Here is a 7,189-nt window from a genome sequence, read left to right as displayed (position 1 = left end):
CGGAGGCGGGGTTTCAGTCGCAGGGGAGGAGCCGAAGGCGGAGTGGCGCACGCGCACACTGCGGGTCGGGCTGCTCTGACAGCCCGAGGCCTGGCAGTCTCCTCAGGGAGAGCAGGGATGAGGAATCCTGTACTCCGTCATTCCCCACATCTGCACACCGCCGCACGCATTTCACACATCTAAACAGGGATGTGTGCACCACGCAACACAACATGTGACATGGTTATACAACCCCCATCTGCCGTCTACACGTACGTCCCACACGTTCAGTGGGAGAAAGAGCGAGTTTCGGAGGCGCACCGTCTGAGGCCCAGTAAGGAGGGAGGGAGGACGCGGAGCACCGGGGCCCGCGGGCGCACACCCATCCCCGCTTTGGGCCGAGACTGACGCCAGCTGCAGCTGCCTCTATTTTGTCCAGGAATGGCTCCTTCCCTACCCGGCCTCTCCTGGGGCTCGGTTAGAACTCAAAGCGAGTGCGGAGTGTTCTATTCTATGTGTTCAGTTTCGGGGGGCGGGGGGGGGGGCGGGAGTTGGGGGAGAGGAATAGATAAAAGGGGGGTGAGCTAGCCTGGGCCTCCCGGCTGACCACAAATAGATGTGCGCAATTCCTCTCCAACTCCCCTACCTTAGGGGCCGCGACCCGAGGTCGCGGCTGTAGCTCAGACTCAAGCCAGAACTAGCTTTGCCGCCAACACTGTGTGGTCTAGACCAAACTTCTAGTGCTCTTTGTGCCTCAATTTCTCATCTACAAGTCGGAGAGGGGATTCATTTAACCTGTTCAGCCTGAGCTTTTGGCCCAGGCCAAACATAAAAGGCAATCAGGTCTCTTCTGGACTTCAGCCTTTACAGCCTCCCAGAGACGTAAGTCTGTACCTCATTTACAGGCGAAAAAATGCGGCCCAGACAGGTTAAAGAGGTCTTGTGGTCCTAGGTGGTAGAGTTCTTTCTTTTGCATTGCCCCTTGAAGGTTTTTAGTAGGGTTTTTGCGTTTAGGAAAAGTTAGTTGGGCAGCTGGCTACATGGCGTGGTAAGAAGACCTTGGGGGGCGTGGAGAAAAAGGTTGTTTAGGAGTCATTTTAGTCAAAATGTCTGAATTGAACTCAAATCCAATCGGACAAGGAATTATTCTGTTCAAAAAACATTTGGAGAAACTTATTTCTGGTAAATAAAGTTGGGTGGGACAGGTCGGGTGGGGTATGGCAGAGGAAAGACAAAGAGAAAGAAAGCCACACACTCTAAATAACTATGTTAGATGGATTTTTAGTTTGGAAAACTCAAGAAACAGGAAGAACAAGGTTGGAGAGGCCCCTGTTGGGTTAATAGGCAGGTAGGTTTCTGTGAACAATGTCAGTCAACAAACGGTTGTCTTTGCTCCATGTGCTATCCCCAAACCTTTGGCTTAATTGTGATCCACCCGGGTTTTTGTCAGGAGTCATGTGACAGCTTTGGGATGGTGGTCTGAGAGGAGGCCATAGGCCAAAGGTTGGTGTACAAGTAGAAACAGGAAGTGCCTCAGAAAAGAAGGCCAGTTTGGGAGAATATGAGAGCCCCTCCTCCAGATGGAGGGTGGGGATGTTCAGAAATATTGAACTCGGCGCTGGTGGACTGATAAAAGAGTGTATTTAGAGAGCACAGGCAGTCATCAAGGCGGTCTAAGCCAAAAAAAAATTGGATGGACAGACTCAGGTCAGATAGTGGTTAAGCACATGGATTAAGAATTTGAATCCCAGTCCTGCCATTTAAGAGTTTTGTGCCTTGAGCAAAATGCTTCACTTCTCCATGCTTTTGTTTCCTCATCTGTAAAATGATCATACCTCAGCCCTGGCTGGTGTGGCTCATGGATTGAGTACCAACCAGCCTGCAAACTGAAAAGTCACTGGTTCGATTTCCAGTCAGGGCACATGTGTGGGTTTTAAGCCATGTCCCCAGTAGGGGGTGGTGCAAGAGGCAGCCAATTTATGTTTCTCTCGCACACCAATGTTTCTCTCCTTTCACTTCTCTCTAAAGATAAATGAAATCGCCCTGGCTGGCGTAGCTCAGTGGATTGAACGCGGGCTGCGAACCAAAGTGTCGCAGGTTCGATTCCCAGTCAGGGTACATGCCTGGGTTGCAGGCCATGACCCCCAGCAACTGCACATTGATGTTTCTCTCTCTCTCTCTCTCTCTCTCTCTCTCTCTCTCTCTCTCTCTCTCTCCCCTTCCCTTCCCTCTCTAAAAATAAATAAATTAAATCTTTAAAAAAAGATAAAATCTTTAAAAAAACAGAAACAAAATGATCATACCTCAAAGATGTGTTAGGAGGACTTCACTTACAGGAGTGTCTAACTTACAGGTAAATGCTTTGTAACAAATTTTTAAAAATTCTAACAGTGACAGAAATGATGGAGTTCATTGGCAGAATCTACAGGTTGGATGTAGGATATGAGGGAGAAGAGTCAAGAATCAAAACACAAGTTTCCAGGTTGGGTAGCTGATAGATGGTGATGTCACTCAGACAGGAAAGAGCCTGGGGAAACTAACATTAAAGACTGGGAGGATACTAATACTTCTGTGAAAGCTCACATGTGCCCTAGCCTGTGTGACTCAGAGCATCGTCCCATAAACCAAAAGGTCTCAGGTTCAATTCCCAAGCACGTACCTGCCTGGGTTGCAGGTTTGGTTCCTAGTTGGGGCATGTGCAAGAGGCAACAAATCTGGTATTTCTTTCTCCCTCCCTCCCATCCTCCCTCTCTTTCCCTCAATAAGCTTGTCCTTGGCTGAGGATTTAAAACAAAAGTGTCACGTGATAACTTAGAAGGCAGGAATGTACTAAGTTTGAAGTCCTAGGTGAGAAGCCCTAGGTAAAAAGCTTAGAAAACAGAATCTTAGTACTATGGTTACTATTGGTTGCATTTGTCAGGGTGAAAAAAAAACAACAACAAAACACTTTGAAAGTAAGAGGCTAACTGCATCCATGGATAGGATACACATTAAAACACAGAATCTTTGACCCCACCCCCAGACACAGGAAAAAAGGGGGGGTGGCTGTAGCTCTAATCATTAGAGCTATTCATAAATATTTTGACTCTTTCCTGGGGAAATAGTAGGACTGCAGTTCCCTGCCCAGGTGAAGTTGGACATGGCCCTGTCATTTTGTACTTCCAATAAAATGTAAACAGAAGTCATGTGTGTCAATTTCAGGTGGGTTTTAAAATCCATTGCCCTTTTCATTACACTGTCTTCTTGGCTTTGTCACATGGCTGACAATGTTCCAGTGACTGCTCTGTCAGCTTAGGTCAACCACTGATGAGTATTTAGCAAATAAGAGATGTCTTTAAGCCAATAAAAATTTGGGGGTTTTAAGGCAATGCCACCAGCCAATCATGGTAAGAAAAACTGGGAAAATTATCAGTTATGCCTCTTGTACTTGCTTCTCCGGTCAGAAATGTCTCCAATGCTCACTAAACCATCCTTAATCTTTGTAACCATATGATTAGCGGGACTGACATTCTGCTAGTTTTGTTCTTTCCAATCAACTCAAAGGAGCTTTATCAAGATCCCATTCCCTCAAACTCACAACCTATCAATGGCTTCAAGTTTGCCCTTGGAAAACAGGCCAAACATTTTAACATGACTGGAAAAGCCCACCCAGCACTGCTTGCAACCCTCACCCTGACCTCTCTCTGTACACCCTTTAAGATTCATCTAACCGCTGCAGCCCACTCCATTCCATGTTTCAGGCACATTCAACTGCTTAGTTTCTCAAACGTGGCCATGCTCTTGGCCTGCCTACTTATAATACTTGTCACCTTCTCTTTGCTGGCATAGTGTCTGCCACCCTTCAGATTTCAGCTCAAATGTCTCAAAGCAGCCTTTTTTTTTTTACCACCCTGACCATGTTAGATGTACCCTGTAACAGCCAGTACTTCCAATAACTTAAACGTTATTACTGCTTTTGGTCAGTTTTTGAGCTGACTGTAGGTCCTCTGAGGTCAGAGACTATGTCTGTTTTGGGCACTGAATATACATTCCCCCTCCTAAATGATCCTAGAGAGTAATCATACTTTGTTTTAATCTTAAAAAAACAAACAACAAAAGCCCCATAAAAAGAGTAATAGTAAGCCTGAATATTTTTATTTTTCCTTTTGTTGTATGATCTATGTCCTCTGCCCACTCAAAATCTGAATGTTGATGTGAGCCAATCAATATATGCAATTAAAAATCAGTAGTAGCAATATTAAAAGGATAAAACTTAAATATATTTTATTTAATCTATCAAAAACTATTTTAACTCAGTATATAAAAATATTCACATGTAATCAAAATAATTAGTAAAATATCCTAATTTTTGGGGGGGGGGTACTGGATCTTTGCTATTTGGTATTTTACATTAGCAGTTCATCTCTAACCCAGACACTAAATTTTCAAAAGTTTAAGCAAAATGTAGCCCTCTTAAAACAAAGTTTTGTTTAACAGAAAAATATTTAACACTGCCTGAGCTTTAAAATTTTAAAAATAAAAAGTTCTGTTTCTTGGTTGTACTAGCCTTATTTCAAATGCTCAATAGCCACATGTGGCTGGTAGCTACCATATTGGAATCGTGGATATGGATTATCGTCTCTAATAAAAAATTTCCCTCTATCTGATCTACTCACATTTCCCAATGTTCCTGACCTGAATAAGGCAAATAAAACATTAACTGTAAGTTGCTTATTCTAAAGTTGACTAGTACAGTGACTTGCCTGATTATCCTATATAGTTAAACTGAACTGCCACCTTTACTCGTGATCCTACCCTACGATTCAAATTTTCTAGCCTTGAAACATTTTTGAAAGGCTATATATGTATGTATATAGGGTGGCAATGCAAGAAAGTGATGCTATCTAGGGGGAATCGTGCCTTGAGATCTGCCTGCAAAGGAATGAAAGCTTATCTTTAAAAAACATTTGGAAGATCAAAACACTGATGTTGTCTTGTATATACATATAGATGTGGTAATACAGCTGTGGTTTAATTCTTCCCTCCCTGGCTAGTGTGGCTTAGTGGGTTGGGCATTGTCCTGCAAACCCACAGGTAACTTGTTCAATTCCAGGTGGTGGTGGGTGCCTGGATTTTGGCCTGGGCCCAGGTTCCTGGTCCCGTTGGGGGTGTGAGAGAGCAGATCCCAAATGCTTCCGTGTTTCTCTGGCACATCAATGTTTCTTTCCCTTTCTCCCTCCAAAAATCAATTAACTTTAAAAATAAATATTTTATTTTTTCACTTAGATATACACATCAACTTGTTCTACTTACTTACACATTCATTGGTTGCTCCCTGCTTGTTCCCCAAGAGGGGATCAAATCCACAACCTTGGAGTATTGGGAGGACGCTCTAACCGAACAACCTGGCCAGGGCTGACGCTGTGGTGGTTCTAAAAATGTCCACAAACTCTGACATCCCTCCCTTTGAGAGATGAAGTTTAATATTCCACCCTTTGAGCGTGGGCCTGACCAAGTGACTTACTTCTAACATAGAATATGGCAACCCAAGATTAGGTTATTAAAGACTGTGGCTTTAGCCCTGGCTGGCATAGCTCAGTGGATTGAGCGCAGGCTGCGAACCAGTGTTGCAGGTTCGATTCCCAGTCAGGGTACATGCCTGGGTTGCAGGCCATGACCCCCCAGCAACCGCACATTGATGTTTCTTTCTCTATCTCCCTCCCTTCCCTCTCTAAAATAAATAAATAAAATCTTAATAAATAAATAAATAAATAAAGACTGTGGCTTTCATTATGGGCATGCAGTCTTCCTCAGATCACTTGTTTTGGGAAAAGGCAGCTGCCAAGCTGTGAATTGCCCTGTGGAAACGCTCACATGAAGGTCTCCATCCCAATACCTAGCAAGGAATCAAGGGCTTTCATCCAATGGTCTGCAAGAAGTTGAGGCCAGTCAATGACCATGGGTGGGCTTGGAAGGGGATCCTTCAGTCATAGTCAAGCCTTAAGATGACTTTATAGTCATAAGGCTTGGCTGGCAATTTGAATCTTAACCTTGAGAGAGTCTTGGACCAGACCACTGAACTTAGCTTCTTCCAGATTTCTGACCCATAGAATCTATAACATGATATTTATTGTTTTAAGTTCCTAAGTTTGGGGGCAGTGTGTTATGCAGCAATGGAATATTCATAGAACAGCTTATGGTTTAAAAAAGCTTATTGCCAAATAAAGTGTAAATCAAGTAAGGTACTTTTCCCAAGCAGCCCAAAATGAGAATATCCAAATACCTGTTTCCAGGCCAAGAAAAGTCCTTAGAATGTTTGATATAACACCACATAAGTTAAGTGTATATTGCTAAAATGACTAGCTTAAAAGATGGTACTAATTTGGATATGTAATTCTTGGAATTCTCCCCCCCTCACCCCCGCAAGATGATGGCTCTACTCTACAGTCATATCTCATTGGGTGGGTAAATTAAGCCAGATGTTTTGAAAACCATAACATACACTGGGAAATTAGGATTCTTTGTGATATTTACATTACAGGTTTTCTTTGGAATTAGGAGAAATAACCACTAGATACCACTGTTTTTTTTTTTTTTAAGGTTACAAAGCAGGATGAAAGAACTGTTCAGAAACAACAAAATCAATCTTCATGTCATAATGAACACTAGAACAGAAATTTTTAGATTATGACAATAAAAAGCCAAGACCCCGTTTTCACTGCACAGAAGTTTATTGTGAAAGTAAATTAAACATACAAACACACATTATGGCTAATGGTGGCAAAAGCAATCTGGTAGGTTAAGGCAAGTTTTAATGGAGATGAATTTAGAAAAGATGACGCAATGATGTAATTCTGTTTAAATATAGATTATGGGAAAATATCGAATTGCATCAATAACTTAATAAAAGTAGCTCCAAAGCCTGCACTATCAGAGAAAAAGGGCTCATGATCTTAATGCCAGCATTAAGACAGATGGAAGCAGCATTGTGCTAAATGACAGGAAAAATTCAGTATTTACAGAATGGCAACATTAACATTTAATAACATTTGATCGTAGTTACTGGTGGACTAAAAGCCCTTAGCTAGAAGCAACAGAGAAAAATGTACCATCATCATCATCATCATCATCACGTTATTAAAAAAAATTTAAGTGCAGAAGTCAAAAACCAAGGAGCTCTGTGAGAAAGTAACCTTAAAACACCACTGTAAGGACCACTTAAAAGGCGATT

The 7,189-nt window shown here is 42.6% G+C and overlaps 1 long non-coding RNA gene across 1 annotated transcript; it reads left to right on the top strand.

The window, feature by feature from the left end:
• The first annotated feature begins 2,742 nt into the window (after window positions 1-2,742).
• Window positions 2,743-7,020, top strand: LOC118497501. Its single transcript, XR_004900026.1, has 2 exons — window positions 2,743-3,180; window positions 6,559-7,020. It is a non-coding gene; the product is annotated as an uncharacterized LOC118497501 (long non-coding RNA).
• The last annotated feature ends 169 nt before the right edge of the window (window positions 7,021-7,189 follow it).

The sequence above is a fragment of the Phyllostomus discolor genome, chromosome 12, assembly GCF_004126475.2.
Source record: "Phyllostomus discolor isolate MPI-MPIP mPhyDis1 chromosome 12, mPhyDis1.pri.v3, whole genome shotgun sequence".
In the NCBI taxonomy this organism is placed as follows: Eukaryota; Metazoa; Chordata; class Mammalia; order Chiroptera; family Phyllostomidae; genus Phyllostomus; species Phyllostomus discolor.
The sequence above is the reverse complement of the archived record's forward strand: the minus strand, read 5'-3'. Positions and strand labels throughout refer to the sequence as shown.